This window comes from Sminthopsis crassicaudata, chromosome 3 (genome assembly GCF_048593235.1).
Source record: "Sminthopsis crassicaudata isolate SCR6 chromosome 3, ASM4859323v1, whole genome shotgun sequence".
NCBI classification, from domain to species: domain Eukaryota; kingdom Metazoa; phylum Chordata; class Mammalia; order Dasyuromorphia; family Dasyuridae; genus Sminthopsis; species Sminthopsis crassicaudata.
Window position 1 is genome coordinate 78939982 of NC_133619.1, and position 21927 is coordinate 78961908.

General features: G+C 32.6%; 1 protein-coding gene across 5 annotated transcripts in view; it reads right to left on the bottom strand.

Annotated features, from left to right (window-relative positions):
- PARD3B (par-3 family cell polarity regulator beta) overlaps nt 1-21927 on the bottom strand; it is a 1277739-nt gene that overhangs the window by 971895 nt on the left and 283917 nt on the right. The gene's annotated exons all lie outside the window — the stretch shown is intronic.

A 21927-nucleotide genomic window follows, 5' to 3' on the forward strand; every position in this document is an offset into this window, starting at 1 on the left:
CATTAAAACAAGCAAAATCCAGACTTTATATACTGCCAACTCTATCTTGATGACAACAATTCTCTTCATTTGGCTGATAACTTGAGCAGTTTTGCTCCAACTTTATTCCTTGATACTATTAGGGAAGTTGTCTATAACAAAGCTTCTTAAACTATGGAAAGCAATCTCAAATGGTGTAATTGAATGTATGGGTCATGAAATTATGATTTATCATCACTGAAATACCTGTTTTATATATCTATATGCCCAGGGCCATGTAAAAATTTCTCAGGTGAAAAGGGATCACAAACTGAAAAAGTTTAAGAAGCCCTTGATCTAAACAAATAAACAATTTTAGTTTTTAAAAAAGTTATTAAAATAAACAAACCTTAAATACAATAAATTTACAGTATCATGCATGTTAATAATCAGTGACATTACAAAAAAAGCTAACAGTGCCATAAATTTCAATGTCCTGTGATTATGAGACTGGTGGTGCATTTGTAAAAGTCAATAAAAGTTGTAAGCCAGTCTTAATAACACAGTTATTATTTTATATATAGATTCATGTTTTTTTCTCTGTTATACCTACAGATAAAAAAGCATAATCAAAGATAAAGAAACAATTTGCTTCATAAACTAAAAGCAACCATATTCTATGTGTTATGTGAAAATCATTTACTATTATATGAACTGCACTAAATGCTACTTTCTTCTCCCAAAAAAAGGTTTTCCTTCTCATTGTGTGGAATAGTAATAATCTAAATAACAGAGAAAACATGGAATTTTCTATTTCCCAAGTTAATGATGTGGCTTGAAGTAGATTTGGATGCTCACTGGGTCTTGTTCAGAAAAGTGAAATCAAAAGTTAGGTAATCTCCCTACTCTTTGTCTCAGAAAAGAAAAGAAAAAAAAAAAAAAAGGATCATCAGCTTCAGATCTTTCTTTTCTCTTTAGAGAACCCTAGCTTCATGAGCTCAAAAATGACCCTGCTATCACTTTTAGTACTTTTTGTTTAGGAACTGAAACGATGCAAAGAAAATTCAAAGTTCAACTACTCTTTCCCAAACTTGGAACTACCACATGTGTATGTAAGCATTGAAAATCATCCTTTCTACTAATATTTTTCAAGACTCATTCCTATATCTTCAACATAGAGAAGAGCTAATCCAATTCCAATTGATCAATGATGTACAGAATCAGCTACACCCAGAAAAGGAACACTGGTAAATGAGCGTAAGTTTTTTGTTTTTCTCCCCAGATTATTTTTACCTTCCAAATTCAATTCTTCCTTTGCAACAACAACAAGAAAATTTGGTTCTGCACATATATATTGTACCTAGGATATACTATGAGATATTTAATATGTATGGGAATGCCTGCCATCTAGGGGAGGGGGTGGAAGGAAGGAGGGGAAAAATTTGGAACAGAAGGGAGTACAAGGGAAAATGTTGTAAAAAATTACCTATGCATACATACTGTCAAAAAATGTTATAATTATAAAATTAATTTTAAAAATCTTATAACTATGATCACAGAAAAAAAGTAAGACTCATTCCTAAACTACTGTGCTATGGATCTAATCATATGCTATAGTATAAGTACATTTGGTGTACGTTCTAGGCAACTGACTTTATAAAAAAGGCAAGAAAAGCTTTTTTAACTTCTAATTAAAAATACACACTTCTTATTGAAATATCATTTTAAACTTAATTTTTAAAAACCTTATCTATTATTTTTTTAATTTTATAAAAGCTTATCTATTTCTTTTTTAAAAGACTAACAATTATTAACCAGCAAACATCACAAGCTGAAATGCTTTAAAAAAAAATCCATAATTTTAGCTAATAACTAATACTGCTAAGGTTTCTATAGTTACTCAGGAAAGGGTCATGACTGTCTGAAACACATATACTCTGATAATTAACCACATCATGATAGACTGACAACATTTAATGATTAATTATGCCAAAACCTCAAATTCTTAGCAGGAGGTAAAAGCATAGAATTTCAGAATATAGCAAACACCACACAGAGAGGCACAGAACACAAATCAAATTAAATTTTAAAATGTAGGTTTGCAAATTCACTGTAGTATAAATGTCTCCTTAGGGGTCTCAAAACTTAAGAAAATAAAAAATTCTCTGCTTTCCAAATGCCATCATCTGTTTGTCATAGTGTAATCATACTGCCAAAGAACCCCAGCCAATTATTTCAATTCTGATCAACACAGATAATCTCATATAACCCCCTCAACATTATATGATATGCAGGCTACCCATCTTCTCAAGCTACTCTGTTACACGGAATATGTGATTTCATTAGTGTCAATACCCCCACCATACAAATAGTTAATAAGGTAACACACCTTTTCAACCTGTGTGATCTTCCATGTTTTCTCATAAATTCTCTATGACTGATCCCCATTTTATAATTGGAGAACCAAAAGCTCAGAAAAATTATGCAATTTGCTTACAAAACTGGAAATAGGAAGGACCTCCATCCTGAATCTCATCAATAAATAGTTCTTTCTACTACATTATCCTTCTTCAAAAAAATAAAACACATGCAAAGTCAACACCTAAATATTCCTTTGTTTTTAAAGAAATGGCAAAAATGAGGTCCATAATTATGTCATTACTACTGTTGCTGGTCATACTATTCAAATTCTTAGATTTCAAATAATATTTTTTCCCCACTCAGTTCATGGTATTCAATTTCACACACACACACGTGTTTTTCATACACACAAACACACTAGATGCTTGGCAATGCATATTTGCACACATACTTTTACATATATATACATATATATATATATATATATATATATATATGTAAATTTGTTAACATTCTGTCACCTACATATGTGTGAAATATATACATTTGTAAATGTCTGGCCAAACTTTTCAATCCAAGATTTGGGCTTAAAGTGGAGCTACATGACCCATGTGTTAATTAAATTCATAACCCTGTGTCCTCATTATCACCATGCTTGAATCAGTGAAATGAAACAGCCAAAGACATACTCCATATGTTCTATAGATCAGCTGACAGATATTATGTAAAATGTAGATGACAGATAAGAAACCAATTGCTAACTTAAATGCTAATTAATACACTTGTTATTAGCATTCCTAAGAGAATTATTACTAGGGATAATCATAAGATTAAAAAGATCAAATGTTAAAACTGGATCTCAGAAAGTTCAGGTATCAGGTTTTAAGGAGATAGGGACTAGAAGTGAGATTTCAATAGAATAAGGATATCTCAGATACAGAAACTCTTTCAATCAATGCATATTGACAGATCCTCCAAACTCATAGTCTCAGAGAGTTACCTAGAACAGCAGTATCAAACTCAAAAAGAACTATGGGCCACAACACTGTACATAAAGATTCCTACAGGAATATGTTTATTTAGAAAACCACATATAAACATTATGTATGTTTTATTGCATTTCTATATATATTTTTCCATTTACATTTTAATATGGTTGGTGCTATGTTAGAAAAGGTTGTGGGAATATGACTATATGTTTGAACCTCTGGGAAAAACCTAACTCTAATTCTGATTTGCCTAAGGTCACATAGTTAATAGGTATATTAGATGGGACTTATGAGTCTAGGTCTCCCTGGCTTAATGGCAGCTGCTCTAACCATTATTGCTTCTCATCTTCCCTATCAACTGCCTCTTTAATAAATTCATAAGATAAGATCAATTCATAGCAATTATTGTACCAATAGTTATCACTAAAGTTGAGATTAATTAAAAGCAATCAATCATATTAAATCTATTTTTTAAATTTCCCACTGTTCAACAATTTTCAGATGAAGAAAAAAAGAGCCTGGACAACATCTTTCAAGAAATCATCAAGGAAAACTGCCCTACTATTCTAGACCAGAGGGTAAAATAGCCATTGAAAGAATCTTTTGATTTATCAATTGGAAAAGTTTTATATTTTCATAAATTTGAGCCATTTCTCTAAATATTTTAGAAATGATCCCTTTATATAAACAGGCAATTTTCAGATGAAGAAATTAAAGCCATTTCTAGTCACATGAAAAAATGTTCTAAAGCATTACTGATTAGAGAAATGCAAATTAAGAAAACTTTGAAGAACCACTTCATACCTTGAAAAGTCTAAGATGATAGAAAAAAGATAAAGATAAATATTGGCAGGTATGGGAAAACTGGGACATTAATACATTGGTGGAATTGTGAACTTATCCAACCATTATGGAGAGCAATTTGGAACTAAGCCCAAAGGGCTATCACACTTCGTACCCTTTGGTTCAGTAGTGTCTCTACTGGGTCTGTCTCCCAAAGAGATCATAAAAGAGAGGAAAAGATGCACATGAGCAAAACTGTTTGTGGAAGCACTTTTTGTAATTGTAAGGAACTGGAAACTAAGTGAATGTCCATCAACTGTGGAATGGCTAAGTTATGAGATATGAATGCAATAGAAGAGAACATTATATGCAACAATAACAACTGTGATGTACTTAATTCTTTTCAACAATGAGATGATTCAGGTAATGCCAACAGTCTTATCCATATTGAGAGAGAGGACTATGGGGATTGAATGTAGATCACAACATAGAATTTTCACCTTTGTTGTTTTTGCTTGCATGCTTGTTTTTTTCTTTCTTGTTTTCCTTCTTTTGGTCTGATTTTTCTTGTTCAGCCTGATAAATGTGGAAATATTTTTAGAAGAACTGCACGTTTAATCTATATTGGATTATTTGCTGTCTAAGGGAAGGGGGAGGCAGAGAGGAGGAAAGAAAAATTTGTAACACAAGGTTTGCAAGGCTAAATGTTTTTAAAAATCTTTACATGTATTTTGAAAAATAAAAAGTTATTATTATTTTAAAAATAAACTATTCAGAGATTAACATTGGCAAAAATTTTTCAGCTCAGAAATTTTAAGCAACAGTGAAATGTTTTAGTAATCATAGTTGAAACTATGTGAAATTCTGCATTCTCTCTTCCCTTTTCTGCTACTCCATCACTGTCATTGAGAAAGTGACATCCAGATTTGAAGGTTATTAGATATTTTTTATTTGTTTCATCTGTTGAGACAGCTGAAAAAGTCATCACCTAATAATGAACTAGGCAGTTCACTGAGTGGGAGACACGGTCATAGAGTCAATACCTTTTTTAGAACCTATACTTGAGGGCACAGTCATAGAGAAAACAAAAATAATCATCAATAAAATAAGACAAAAATGTTTGTGTGATTATTTTTAAAGATAGTAATATAATTCTGTAACTTTAAATAATAAATTTATAGTATCATTTAGGTCTTTTCTCCTAAATTTAATCTCCCCTCTATGCAACTATGAAGCACCACAGTAGGGTTTAGTCTGAAAAGAGTTGCCCAGAATAAGAAAGCTAGAAAAAGTTCCACACTCTGTTTAATGGATAAATTATCCACACTGATAAAACCAAACACACTCAAAATATTTTTAAAAAATTATTCTGGAGTCAGAGGACCTGGTTTCAAATTGTACCTCTAATACTTTCGCATGTGATCATAATCCACACTGGTGGATGTATTGCCTTTGGACTACCTTTCAGTTCTCAACATATGATTCTTACAATAAGGCTGGGTAAAGACCAGATTAATGGGACCACCATTGAACAAAAAGTTTTAAAATATTTAATATTTTTATTTTCCCCAGTTACAATGTAAAATAATTTTTACATCTGGTTTTAAAATTTTGAGTTCCTCCCTTCCTCCCCCATCTCCACTTACATTTAAGAAGGCACATAATATGCAACACATTTCCCTAAAAGTCATTAGCATAAACTTTCAAGGTATTACAAAAAGAATATATTATTGATTTATATTCAGTTTTGAAATTTAAAATCTAAGGAGAAAAAAAAAAAACAAAACAGGAATAAGAATACTCATACTACCAGATACTTTCTATACCTTTTTATAAGTCTCCAATTTACAAATGAGCTGCTTTTCTTCAAAAAGTTCATTTACAAGGTTGTTTGAATCAAGGAATTATTTTCCCCAAAGAAACAATATAAATAATTAAACTCAAAGATCTATGTATAAAAGCCTATTTAATTCATGATATAGAAGGATAGAACTAATACTGCTTTAGAACACAATCACTAATTGTATCAAGATTTATATGGAAAAATTGCACTTAGTACCTTCATTTTGAATTTGTTTAATTTGTTGGGTTTGTTTTTTGTTTGAAGGGTGGGTATATCTGAACTTGTTATTTCATCAATGTTAGGTTGTTCCTTGTGTGGAAATTACCTGTATCATAGCAGATCTTTATCTAATCAATAACTTAGAGTCTTAGAAAGTTGCCCAGGGGCACTGAGAGTTTAAATGACTCACCAATTGTTAACAGACTTAGCATATGTCAGAAGTCAGACTTAATCAAGTTTTCTTGTCTCCTTGGAGAGACTTCCATCTACTGTCATGCTGCCTCTTCTGAGAAACTAAAGTTAAATATCACTCACCCTATATCTGTAATGATAATTCCTCAGCCACATGCCAAAATCCTGTGTGCCAGCTACTCTCCATGAATTCACTGTTATTAGTTGCATTTTGTGGACCCTCTGAAAGTTTATTCTGTCCACGTTAGAAGTACCATAATCTGTTCAATACTCAGGATCAGCTAAAAAATTATGTTACCTTGTGGAATGTATTCAATTCCTGGGATTGAGGTTAAAACGTAGTAGAAGCAGTAGGAAAGTATATATTGACACTCAATTTTCCTTCCAGACCTAAGAAGACTAAATAGCTTCGCATTCTCTGAAACTCATAGTCACAGAGGGTTATTTCCATACTATTCACAGAAAATAACCAGTCACTGAAAATATAGCAAGTGAAACCTCCTCCAGCACCAAAAAACTAAGTAAACAAATGCACTTAGTATCTTTATAATAATAATCTGTCACTGAAAAAAATAAATAACAAGTACAACCCCCTTCCAGCACTACTCCCAAAAAACTAAATAAACAAATGCACTTAGTATTTTAATTTTTGCTTCTGTTTAACGGTTCTACTAACCAGATATGTGAACAAAGGAAACACTTATTTGGGGGGGATTTTAATTTATGAGTCTGATGGGGGTTGAGGTCCCTTTAAGATTCCTTTCTGATTTTCCAATACCCCCATAGCTGAAGAAGTTAGGATCTTTTGATTCACAAATCCTGGTCAAAAAGCACCCTTTTGAATTCAATGATATCCGGGCTTTCCCAGCCCCCACCCGATCTGAGCTAACTTGGGTTTTCCCAGTTCCCCCACTATCTGCTCAGGTTTCCCAACCCCAACAAACAGTTTCTTCCTTATCTGAAAACCTATTGAATTCTATTCAATGCTGACCCTGGCTGAAACCAGCCAGGAGCCTGGGACTCCACCCACCTTCAGGAAACCCTTTGAGGCCACTCTTTACAGGAGCCTCCAAACATGGTATTCTTCCAGCCATGTAAGGGTTCCAGTCCGCCCAGCGACCACCTCTGGCCCTGGCATCTTTCTACCTTTACCCTTACTTCCAAACCCCAAATAAACCTTTTTTAATCAATCTAGGTTTTCAGGCCTGTAAATTCCTTTACAGGGGATTCTGTGCCGTCACTAGACTTCATTTAACTATATATCCTTGTGCCGAACTAAGAGGAGTTCCCTCTTTCCTAACTCTCATCAAGTCTTTGAAAAGAGAGTTAAACTTGATGATCTTGACCATCTCTTCTAGCTCTAAGTTATTTACTTCCAGGCTCAACCAGGACCTCTTGAATCAATGAACTGATTTGAGTATATCTATCTATCATCATTGACTTCTCTCAGGCCTCTTCATCTCTCTCTCTCTCTCTCTTATGAAGTTTCAGATACAGAAGAAATAAATTCATTAACAATATATTTATAGTTATTATAAAGGTTTCAACTAGAAAAGTGAAGATCAATGAAGAATGTCTTATATATAAAGATGAGTATGTTGTTCACAAATTTTCCAAAGTCCCAAGAAAAGCTATAGTGACTGCAGAATATCTATGTCGGTAAAATAAGAAATTAAATTTACTCTTTCAAAGCAGATACACAACGATCACTGCCCAGGCACTAATCCATATACTTTGGAGATGAAGCTGACCCCTCATCATCTGTTTTGGAAAGTGAGTAATATGGATGCAATATGATTCAAAAACTCCAAAGTGCTTAACCTCACTATGTAAAATTTATATTATATTTTGTGTTAATAAATTATTTTCTAGACATGCTGCATATCTGAATTAAAACTGTCTATCAATTATTAATCAAGGGAAACAAAATGACCAAAGGACATTACAGACATAAGTAAGGAAATTCCATCTAAATATTCATGCAAGAATAGAAGGCTAGAAAAATTATGAGTAATAAGAGCACAGAGACTCTTATCTTCATGGATAAGAGTTCAGGAAAGCCCAAGTAAGAAGGATCATGAAAGCTTATAAACAAAAGAACAAAGGAGAGAAATGTGTATTTGCACTACTGGTGTAGAACAATATTTAGTATAAAGCTCTTAATAATTGTTTGATTATTCAATCTAATAATAATGTGTATCGATCAAATTAACATGTACTTATTAAGCAACTATTATGTGTTAGGCACTAGGGTTACAAATACAAGAAATGGAACAATATCCTATAATTATGATTTTGAGTAATAGCTACTATATAACAGGACAACATAGCACAAATGGTATCTTCACCCACTTTAAACTGCTGAGGATTTTCCATGTCTAGTACTTTATTCTGGATTTATAAAAGTGATCCAAGGAGCAAAGTGCCCTTTAATTTCACCTGTTAGGCCATCAAGTTCATCCAAAGTTTATGTTCAATAAATCATCTTCATATTAAAGATTTTCCTCAATTAATACTTGTCATCCTATTAAACCTTTCTGCTAAACTCTCAAGGCTTTCAACTTTCCTTCCAGCTCACTCACATTACTCCCAAAGCCAGAAAACATATCAACAACTGTAATTACTTCCTGAAGAGTATTATTTCAATATCTCAGTCTAATTTCTCAAGAGATCCTAAGTCAATCAAGGCTTTGCACTGATCATAGAGACAGCCATGACAAGAGAAAGCTAACGTAGAAGATCAGCTAGGCCACTTGATTTGGCTATAAAGTGGATCTGCTTGAAACTCCTGTACATCTCCAAAACATAAAAATTTTCTCTGTAAAAAAAAGGTGTGGGGGGGGAGACAGAGATAGAGAAAGAGAGAGAAAAACACAAGAGAGAGTGAGTGAGCCTGAGAGGAAGAAAAAGAAAGGAAAAAATGAAGGAAGGAGGGAGTTATTCTGAAATGTAGTTATGAATTTTTTAAAATTCATAGATCCCAGTTTGAAAATCCCAAATCTATAATAACTGTCAGAAGTAGAAACATCCAGTGGATTGGCAAAATCTTTTCATACAAAGACAAGTACAACATGTAATCCTTTTGGAAAAATTACCAGATGTTAGCCTTGAAACTGCAGATGCAAAATAACTTTTTATTGAAATAGAATTAGGTTACAAGTCATAATCCCTAGACCTTCATTCCAAACTCTGTCATCAACCAGCTGTGTGGCTTTGGGCAAATTACTCTACCTATCTGGGCCACAGCCGGCTCATCTACAAAATAAAGAGGGGAAAGATTGTCTACAATAGTTTACAAATTTAAAATTTTGTAATTCTGATTCATAGAAAAGTGATGCACTGATTTTTAGTCCCCTAGAGAATATTTGATAAAACATTTCTCGATTAACTATTACTTTAGTGGTTTCAAATAATTCTAGCAATTCAAAAGATTATCTCTTTTATTATTTCTTGTTGGAAGGTTCTGGCACTTTTTTCTGATAACATTAATTTCATAATAAACTAAACTTTAAAGGAAAATGGAAGGTAGACAATTCTACTACAATTCTTGACAGTAGCTTTCCCTTAAAAAGGGGTATATGGAAATACAATGAGGTCACCGGAAACAAATTCAATTTGACAAATAAATATGAAGTGCCTCCTTCATAAATAGCATTATGCTAATCAAAGCGTTCTTAGGTTTTAGGGTTTTTTTAATCCCTTTTCTTGAGGTTCGTTTACTCAACACCCTGGCTCATGAACCAATTCATTCTGTAGAGATCTGTGTCATGAATACATCTAACCAACTAACTCTATCCTAGTATTTCACCAATAACATGAGAATTTTTGTTACAGTTATATAAACAGTGAGAAAGAAATGAAAGCAATAAAGTCCCATCTTTTTGTAAATGAGTGACTATATAGGGACAGATAGGTAAGTATGGCCAGGTGGTTGTTTTTAAATTTTTTGAATTTATATGACACTATTTCTTCCAAGAAATGTCAAATTCTTCATCCAGTTAATCCCATTTATTTTCACAACATCCCTCTGAGACAGGTAGAACACAGGTACTATTGTGTTGTCTTTATGTAAATCATAACAAAATGAGACCATTTTCCATTTGTTATACATCAGCGGGAAAAGTCATAAATTTATCATTCCCACATCTTTCTACAAAAATTTAGAACTACTTTAATTTGATGGGAAAATTGAAGTTTCTGTAATTTCCACTTAATTTTTATATTATTTACTCCTGAATTCCAGTCTTTCTCCTAAATCTTTAAAAGCACATTTGTTTGTCATATTGTTTCCAAATGAAAATTTGAAGTATAAATTGGATTCTATTTACTCTTTGTTAAATTTCAAAGACTTCTGAATAATCAAACCACACAGCAGAACAAAATATGACACATTCATATTAACAATAACACCGGTCTTAAAACCAAATGAAATTATTTATTCCTCTTAACCCATAGAGGTCAAAAAGAAGTTGCCCTTGACTATAAATTACACATTCCTAACCATCAGTGATCTTGCTTCTCTGGTAGGACTAAGCAAAAAAACAGTTAAGTTGGTTACTGTGGTTACAATGCTTGATCTACAGACTGGGGGGAAGGGAGAGAAACAGTATTAACTCTTCCAGTGCTGATCTTTTATTTTTTAAGAAGGCAAATCAAAAATGTTATGACTCCATCACTTATAGCATTAAAATATAAAGATCAACTTCTCATTCTCTGACATCTCTAAAAGTTAGTGTATAAGTAAAAAATAACAAGCTCTTACTACCACTAATAAGCCTGAAAATGCTATTGAGTTATTAATCATAGTTTTCCTTCCATCTGTCACCCTGTTCTATAAACAGTTAAAATAGCCTTGTTTTACAAATATTTCTATTTTATGTGAGAATAGTTCACCAATTGTTATAACAGAGCCTAAAGAATTCATGCTTTATTTTTAATTCATTTAAAATAGTCTACTGTATAGACTTTTTGGCTTCTTGCATCATGATGTTTAAGAAACTTTCAACAAAAAACATATATTATGCTGCCAATTAGTTTTTAAAGAACCTACCTACTGGATCATGAACTTAGTGTATTGTTACTCTTATATGTGAGAAAAGTGACAGTAATAATATAACAAAGAATAATCATAAGAACCAAATTTTTAAAAAAGGTGTTTTAAGAATATTCCAAAACAGTGTCTCTTTAAATCAAATACAGCAATTTTAAATGGTTCCATGACAAACTATAATTAACCACTAAACTATAGTATTGTACAGCACAATTCTCTTATTATTCTCTAAGGGCTAGCTTCCTGACAGAAAAGCTGGCAATAACCATCTCTGTGCATCCCACTCCACTTCTGGATGTGCCTCACCTAATCATGATGGGTATAGATAATTCAGATTAGATAACTGCTACCAAACACACATGCGCAAATGCAGACATGTAGACCCACACATACGCGCACACACACACACACACACACACACACATACATACACACATCAGGGAACCAAGACAAAAGATGAGAAAATGGAACCCATTTTGCAATAGGGGGAAAAATGTATAAATTACTGTAATTATCTTAATAGCCATTTCAGACAGGACACTAACAAAGGCTTGGTTTTCCCATGCAAGCAAATATGTCTGTTGTACTCCTTAAGAGAGTGGAGACTATTCTTATCTACAATTCTTACCTAACTCTAGCAATCTGCAGAACAATAAGGCTAATTTATATCATTTCGATTCTTTTCTGATTGCACTTTTTTCATTTCCACAACAGAAATATTACAATCTGCAAGTTATTTGTTATCAAATGCAAAGCTTATGCCGTTGTTTGCCAAAATTGCAAAACAGATTTAAAAAAATTAAAACATCTTGGTCTTTTATTGATAAACCATTAATAGAATGCATTATTGTAGAGAAATGACTCTCAGGTATTCATGAAATTCTTTTTTTCATATTAGGAAAATATCCCTTACAGAATGAATAATTGAAAATAATACAAATAATTTTAAAGGCTTTCTCATGAATACTCTGGACTTATTTTTGGCTCCTTGTGACCTAAATCAAAAAGATTCTTAGAATTCATTTATTTTACATGCCAATTGGATGATACTGTCTGTATTTGTGTGTGTGTATTTATGTATGTATTCAAAAATATTTGTTAAACATCTTTGGTGTACACAGATTATAGCTAAGCACTGTTGGACAATTTATGGGCTGATTCCTCATCATAAAATCATATTCTCATTTCTGAAATTGGGAAGAGATTGAGATTAGGTCTGTAACAGTGGCTATTCTGCTATAGAATATAAATACATATATATATATGTATGTATATATATGTATGTATGTATGTATATATATGTATGTATGTATATATGTATATATATGTATATTATATATATATATATATATATATATATATTGCTATAGAGGTTTTGACATTTGAAAAACCATGACTATAAACTTCAGAAACTATAAATCTAACATTACATAGCTTCATATTTTTGATTATTGAAACTGTACAGAACTGGCCATATTCCCATTTCACTTAAGTGTTGTGACCTCTCCAAAAAAGGTAAGGAAATTTTCCACTTTCCTTTTAAAGATATAGACAAATGGCTAAGAATTAAACTAAAAAACAAAAACGATCTCATATTAACACAAAAATTTGAAAATAATTTTCTTCAAAACAATTTAAAGAGTATAGGAAACAATTAATACTTTTATTTCCTTCATAAAATTTGTCTATATTATTAATAATGACAATAATATTTTAGATTTATTTTGCAAAATGCTTTACAAATGTTAACTCATTTGCTCACCACCACAACCCCAGGAAGTAGATGCTATTACTCATATGATGAAAATGGGATATTTAAGGTTTACATGATTTGCCCATGGACACACTAAGCGTCCAAGAGAAAATGCTAACTCAGATGTTTCTGAATCCACATCCCATGCTCTATCTAATGTGCTACATGGATATTTAATGCACTAGCTAGAAAAATTCAATGGAATCCAACTGCTTAAATTACATCTGATATACACAATCAGATTCCCAGGTCACTCTAAGAATGAAGTAAGTGTTCCTTAGCAGAAGGTGCTCTGGATTCCAGACCAGGGGCTTGTAAGAGATCTAATCTCTAATTATTTCTTGTGGGACAAAGAAAGAACTATTGAGTGGAAAAAGATACACAAGTAGAGATGAGAAGCAATCTGAACCTCACATCTTATTACCTACCTCTCACTCCACTGCCAACCCATTTACTTTTCTTTTAAACGTCCCCATTAAGATAACAGACATAACCACACTAACATCCTTTCTAGTCATCCAGCTTCAGAATCAAGTTGTCATCTTCAAAGCTTGGATATCTTTTATCCCACACAGCCAATCAATTGCCAAATTATATTGTTTCTACCTCCACAATTCAATGCATCTGTTGTTTCTTCTTCTTCTTCTTCGTTCTTCTTCTTCTTCTTCTTCTTCTTCTTCTTCTTCTTCTTTCTTCTTCTTCTTCTTCTTCTTCCTTCTTCTTCTTCTTCTTCCTTCTTTCTTCTTCTTCTTCCTTCTTCTTCTTCTTCTTCTTCTTCTTCCTTCTTTCTTCTTCTTCTTCCTTCTTCTTCTTCCTTCTTTCTTCTTCTTCTTCTTCTTCTTCTTTCTTCTTCTTCTTCTTCTTCTTCCTTCTTTCTTCTTCTTCTTCTTCTTCTTCTTCTTCTTCTTCTTCTTCTTCTTCTTCTTCTTCTTCTTCTTCTTCTTCTTCTCCTTCTTCTCCTTCTTCTCCTTCTTCTCCTTCTTCTCCTTCTTCTCCTTCTTCTCCTTCTTCTCCTTCTTCTTCTTCCATAGTTACTACATCAGTTCAGATTCATCTCATCTTTCCTCTAGAATGTTATGAAATTGTCTCCAAATTGGTCTCTCCCCGCTCCAGTCCATCCTCCACACAGATGCTAAAATGTTATTCGGTTTTTTTAACATTGGTACCATGCAGCATTTATTTTTTTTCCCAATTTTCATAGTATTTGATATTTCCAATGACATGTAGAGATAATTTTCAACATTCATTTTTTTCAGATTTTGAGCTCCAATTTTTTTCTTTCTCCCTCCCTTCACTCCTCGCTCCTCAAGATAGTAAGTAATCTGATATAGTTTATACGTATATAATCATTTAAAATGTATTTATATATTTGACATATTGGTAAAGAAGAATCAGAACAAAAGAGAAAACCACAAGAAAGAAAACAAAAGATATTTCTTTGGATGCCAATGTCATTTTCCATTCCAAGTCTATTAGAATTGTCTTGGATTGCTGTATTGTTGAGAAGAGCTAAATTTATCATACTTGACCATCACAAAATCTTGCTGCTACCGTATTCAATGTTCTCCTGGTTCTGCTCACTTGACTGAACTTCAGTTCATGTAAGTCTTTCCAAGCTTTTCTGAAATCTGCCTACTTTATTATTATTATTATTATTATTACTGAGGCTGGGGTTAAGTGACTTGCCCAGGGTAACACAGCTAGAAAGTGTTAAGTGTCTGAGCCAGATTTGAACTGAGGTATTCCTGGCATCAGGCTGGTGCTCTATCCACTGTGCCACCTAGCTGCCCCCTACTCATTATTTCTTATAGAACAATGATACCAACATTTTAGGAGGATTTTTGGTCATTTATTTATTTGTTTGTTTAATACATATTGCTTTATGAATTATATCGGGAGAGAAAAATCAGAGCAAAGGAAAAGACCATGGAAGATATTAAAAAAAAAAAAAAAGAAATGAATATGGCCATATGTTGATGTACATTTAGTCTCCTTAGTCTTTTTTCTGGATGCAGATGGCATTTTCTGTCCAAAGTCTATTAGAACTGCTTTGGATCACTGAACCACTGAGAAGAAGCAAGTCTTCATAGTTGAACATCACACATTATTGCTGTTTTTGTGCACAATGTATTCCTGATTCTGCTTGTTTCACTCAGTATCAGTTCATGTAAATTTTCCAGGTCTTTCTAAAATCAGCTTGTTCATCACTTTTTATAGAAGAATAATTAATATATCATTGCCTTCACATACCACAACTTGTTCAGCCATTCCTCAAGTGATGGCATCTACTCAATTTCCAATTCTTTTCTATAAACATTTTTGCACATGTGGATACTTTTCCCTCCTTTGTGATTTCCTTGAGATACTGATCCAGTAATGGAACTTCTGGGTCAAAGGGTATGGACAGTTTTATAGCCCTTTAGGCATAGTTCCAGAATGCTCTCCAGAATTGTTTGCATCCTTTCACATCAACAATGCATTAGTGTCCCAATTTTCCCACATCCATTCTAATGTTTATCATTAATTTTTCCTGTTCATCTCAGTTGATCTGAGAGGTATGAGGTACCTTAGAGTTATTTCAATTTGCACTTCTCTAATCAATAGTGACTTAGAGCATTTTTCATATAACTATAGATGACTTTAATTTCATCATCTGAAAATTATCTGTTCATATTCTCTGACCATTTATCAATTGAGGAATGACTCATATTCTTATAAATTCGACACCATTCTTTATATATTTTAAAAATAAGACCTTTTCAGAAGCAATGGCTATAAAGATTTTTTCCCTAGCTTTGTACTTCCCTTTTAATCTTATTTCTGTTGGTTTTTGTTTCTGCAAAACATTTTTAATTTAATGTAATTAAACTTGTATTATTTAAATTATTATTATTGTATTAATTAAATTTTGTATTTCATAATGTTCTCTAGTTTTTCTTTCGTCATAAATTCCTCCCTTCTCCAAAGGGTAATATAGGTTAATTATCCTTTACTCTCTGAATTTTTATTCCAGAAGCTGGAGTTTGAGGATTTATCATATACTAGACTAGATTGCTATAAGCCTTCATTATTGTGTCATATGTATTTAAGTTATTCCACTGATCCACCACTCTATTTCTTAGCCCGTACCAAATGGTTTTGATTACTGCTGCTTTATAATATAGTTTTAAATTTGGTACTTCTAAGCCACCATCCTTTGTATTTTTTTTATTAATTCCTTTGATGTTCTTCCAGATGAATTTTGTTATTATTTTTCCTAGTTCTACAAAATAATTTTTAGCAGTTTTGATTGATATGGTATTGCTGAACAAGTACATCAATTTAGGCAGAAGTGTATTTTTATTATATTAACTCAGCTTACCTATGAGCACTTGATATTTTTCCAATTGTTTAAATCTGAGTTTATTTATGTTTTGTAATTATGTTTATATATTCATTAGTTTTGTCTTCGCAGGGAGACTCCCTTCCCAAATATTTTATTTTGTCTACAGTAATTTTAAATGGAATTTCTCTTTTTATGGCTTGCTGATGGGCTCTGTTGGTAATATATAGAAATGCTGATGATTTGTGTGGGTTTATTCTATATCCAGCAACATTGCTTAAGCTTGTGAATTAATTCTAGTAGGTTTTGGGATGATTTCCTAGGATTCTTTAAGTACATTATCATATTATCTGCACAGAATGATAGTTTTATTTCCTCATTGCCTATTCTAATTCCTTTAATTGCCTTTTCTTTTCTTATTGTTAAAGCCAGAATTTCTAGTACAATGTTGAATAACAATGGTGATAATGGGCATCTTTTTTTTTTTTAATCCCTGTTCTTATCAGGAATACATTCAGCTTTTCTCCATTATATATAATGATTGCTCCATTACAAATAATACAAATCAGCAGATAGATACTGCTTATTATTTCAAAGAAAGTTCCCTTTATCCCTATACTCTCTCATGTTTTTAATTAGAATGAGTGCTGTATTTTGTCAAAAGCTTTTTTTGCATCTATTGAGATTATCATATAATTTTCTGTCTGTACCTGTCAGATTGGATAAGATGACAGGAAAAAATAATGATGAATGGTGGAAGGAATGCGGGAAAACTGGGACAAGGATGCATTGCTGGTGGAGTTGTGAATGAATCCAACCATTCTGGAGAGCAATCTGGAATTATGCCTAAAAAGTTATCAAACTGTGCATAGCCTTTGATCCAGCAGTGTTTCTACTGGGTTTATATCCCAAAGAAATACTAAAGAAGGGAAAGGGACCTGTATATGCCAAAATGTTTGTGAACAGATGCCCATCAATTAGAGAATGATTGGATAAATTATGGTATATAAATGTTATGGAATATTATTGTTCTGTAAGAAATGACCAACAGAAGGAATACAGAGAGGCTTGGAGAGACTTACACCAACTGATGCTGAGTGAAACGAGCAGAACCATTATACACTTCAATAAAAATACTGTATGAGGATGTATTCTGATGGAAGTGGATATCATCAACAAAGAGAAGATCTAACTCAGATCCAATTGATCAATGATGGATAAAATCAGCCACACCCAGAAAAGGATCACTGGGAAATGAGTGTAAACTGTTTGCACTTTTGTTTTTCTTCCCAAGTTATTTTTACCTTCTAAATCCAATTCTCCCTGTGCAACAAGAGAACTGTTCGGTTCTGTACACATATATTGTATCTAGGATATACTATAACATATTTAACATGTTTAAGACTGCTTGCCATCTAGGGGAGGGGGTGGAGGGAGGGAAGGGAAAAGTCGGAACAGAAGTGAGTACAAGTGATAATGTTGTAAAAAATTACCCAGGCATATGTTCTGTCAATAAAAAGTCATAATAAAAAAACAATAAAATAAATTTAAAAAGAAGTAAACTCAAAAAAACAAAACAAAACAATAATTTCTATTTGTTTTGTTATTGATGTGGTCAATTGTGGGAGTAGTTTTCCTGATATTGAACCAGCCTTACATTCCTGTTATAAACCACACTCGGTAATAGTGTATTATCTTGCTGATAAGTTGCTATAATATCTTTGTTAATATTTCATTTTTAAATTTTCCATCAATATTCATTAGGGAGATTGGTCTTTCTCTGTTTTGGCTCTTCCTGGTTTAGGTATCAGTGCCTTATTTGTGTCATAGAAGGAACTGGCAATACTCTTTCTTTACGTAAATAGTTTACATAGTATTGGAATTAATTTTCCTACAAATGTGTGGTAAAATTCACTTGTGAATCCATCTGGCCCTGGAGATTTTTTCCTAAGGACTTCATTAATGAACTTGTTCAATTTATTTTTCTAAAATGGGACTATTTAAGTAATTTATTTGCTTTTCTGCTTACCTGAGCAGTTTATATTTTTGTAAATATGCATAATTTTAATTAGATTGTCATACTTGCTAACAAACAGTTGGGCAAAAGTACTCCTAATTATTTATTTAATTTATTTGTCTTTGGTGGATAGTTCATCTGTTTCATTTTTAGTGCTGGTGCTTTAGTTTTTTCTTTCCTTTTTCTCATTAGATTAACCAAAGGCTTATCTATTTTGTTAGTTTTTTCCTAAAACCAACTCTTAGTTTTGTTTATTAGTTCAACAGTTTCCTTAGTTTCTACTTTATTAATGTTTCCTTTGAGTTTTAAAATTTCTAACTTGGTATTTAATTAGGAGTTTTTAATTTGTTTTTTCCAACTTTTTTTAGTTACATGCCTGATTCATTGTTCTCCTTTTTTCTCTATTTTATTTATGTAGCTATTTAGAGATATAAAATTTCCCCTAAGAACTACTTTGGCTGTATCCCATACGTTTTGGTATATTGTCTTATTATTGCCATTTTCTTGGACAAAATCATGAATTGTTTCCGCGATTTCTTGTTTGATCCAATCATTCTTTAGAATTAGATTATTTAATTTCTAATTGGTTTTTAGTCTATCTTTCCCTGGCCCTTTATTGAATATAATTTTATTGCATTGTGGTCTGAAATGGAAACATTTATCTTTTCTGCCTTTTTGCATTTAATTGTGAAGTTTTTATGCCCTAATACATGATCAGTTTTTATGTAGGTACCATGTACTTTTGAAGGTATTGTTTTCTTCAGTGGATTTTTTTTTTTTTTGCATTGGTCAAATATATATTTTTAGTTACTTGTTTATTCAATTTTTTTCCTTCCTTTTCCGAGATGTTGACTCTCTCATGTTTACTTCTCATTTCTTTTCTCATTTTCTCTACCTCTGTCATTTGCCTTTTTCTTTTGTGAGCCTTTCCAAGAAGCCTTTTTGAGCATGAGACCAGTTTATCTCACTTTTTGAGGCTGTGGACATTCTGTAGAGCTTGAGTTTGCGTTTTGGTCTACTCTGTCAGCAAGGTTCTTTTACATTTCTTGCTCATTTTTTCCCTTTTCTTTTGCTATTTCCTTTCTTTTTACTTTTAAGGTGAAGCTCTATTCTTGGGGTAAAGGTGGTGGTGTTCCAAGCTTCCTATGAAGCTCTGACTATTTGAGCACAGGGGACTCTTCTGTTTGCTGGGAGTAACTTTTTTCTGCAATGTTCAGGAAACAGCCTGGTTTCCTAGAGTTTGCCTTCTGGAAACTGCTCCACTGATTTGCTCCTCTACTGAGCCAGGGCTGAGCGTCTTAGTTGTTGATGTGCTGTGATTAAGACCTTCTCATTGGCTTTCCCAGAGTCTACTGTCCTGGGCTGGGTATCCTTTTCACCCCAGTGTGACTGACCTTTCTTGAATTTTTTTTTCGGTTTATCTTGAGCTGGAAAGTGGTTTCATTCCATCAGACTGTTCAGAGACTTGGTTTCATGTAGTTTTCAAGGGAAACAGGAAGAGTTCAAGCAGCTTCCTGGCTTTACTCTATCATCTTGACTCTACTCCAGAAATAAAATGATATTTCTAAAGCATGTCTTTTTTAAAATTTAATTTTAAAATGTTCCTCTCTTTATTCCACACTAGAAAAAGCCAACGTTTGACATACGTTAACAAATATATGTAAATCCACAATTTCAGTTCTTTCTCTGGAAATGAATAGCAATTTTCACAACTTCTTTTTAGTTGATTTGAGTATTTATAATACTTAGAATAACTTAGTTATTCACATTGTTCTTCAAATAATATTGCTGTTATTGTATATATTATATTCTTGGATTTGCTCATTTTACTTTAATTATTTCAATTAAGTCCTTCCATATTTTATCAAAAATCAACCATCTCATTATTTCTAAGCACGGAAGCATCCCATCACAATCATATTATCACAAATTGCCATGCCACTTCCCTATTCAGTAAATTTCAGGAGCTACCTTTTGACTCTCCTAGCAAATATCAGAACATAATTATTAGTACATAAAGACCTTCTGTAAATAAGTGAATGTACAAGTATATAATTGTAAAATGTATAAAGCTTCTCTTTATGGATATTTATTCAATGTTGGGGGTGGTAAAAATGTAAAATGGAAAAAAAGTAACTTTGAAGAAATTGCATAATTGCCATAATTCTGAATTTATACTAGGTGATAGTGTGAGAAATGGACATAGCTGCGGATCTCAGTTTGACAACTATCCTTTAATATAGGAGGAAGCTGAGAGCCAGAAAACCAAAGAATGCTGGTTAGGTTAACAATACTGGTTTAATGTTTAACATGTATGAGACTGCCTGCCATCTAGGGGAGAGGGTGGAGGCAGGGAAGGTAAAAGTTGGAACAGAAGTGAGTGCAAGGGACAATGTTGAAAAATTACCCATGCATATGTTCTGTCAATAAAAAGAGTGCATTGTGTTTTACTAAACAACAACAACAACAACAACAACAATACTGGTTTAATGGCAAATTCAAAATGGAAACCCCAACCTACAATCGATAAAAATTTTCTTTAAATTTGAAAGACTGATCTCATTTTTACAGTTACCAATCAATGGTCTAAGAAAGCAAATATTGACTACTTATATTCTATATAATGAAACCAAAGCTCAAAGAGAGTATAAATTCACAAAGGAGAGGAAAGGAAAGAAATAGCATAGACTAGTGAAGAAAAGAACATTAATTTTCCAGCTGAAGCATCAACTTAGCACCTGTGTCACCTAGAATGAGGCACTTAACCTCTTAAAATCATCTATACATTAATCCCTAAGAATAATGATGATGTTAACAACAAGAATGTTTACAACATGCTTTGCACAGGTTTACCCATTTGTCCTTTCCAAAACTCCTTGGAGAGATGTATTTTTATCCCCATTTTAGAGTTAAGGAAAGTGAGTTACAGAGAGGTGAAATGGCTTGCCCAGAACCACACTGCAAATAAGTATCAGCAATAAGATTCGAACTCAAGTTTTCCTGATTTCAAGTCCCATGCTTTATCCACTCAACTACCTAGTTGCCTTGCTGGATGAGATGACCATTTATATCTCTTTCAGCTCCAGATCATCATACTATGGTGTAAAGAACTGAAACAATGAGATGATCCAAATCAGCTCCGAATCAACTCCAATTATTCAGTAATGAAGAGAACCAGCTACACCTAGTGAAAGAACTATGGGAACTGAGTGTGGACTACAATATAGCATTTCCACTCTTTCTGTTATTGTTTGCTTGCATTTTTGTTTTCTTTCTCAGGTTATTTTTTTCTTCTAAATCCGATTTTTCTTGTGCAACAAGATATACTATATCTATATTTATATAGATATAGATAAAGATTTAGATATAGATGTAGATATTAACATATTTAACATGTATTGGATTACCTGCCTCTAAGGAAAGGGGTGGGGGGAAGGAGA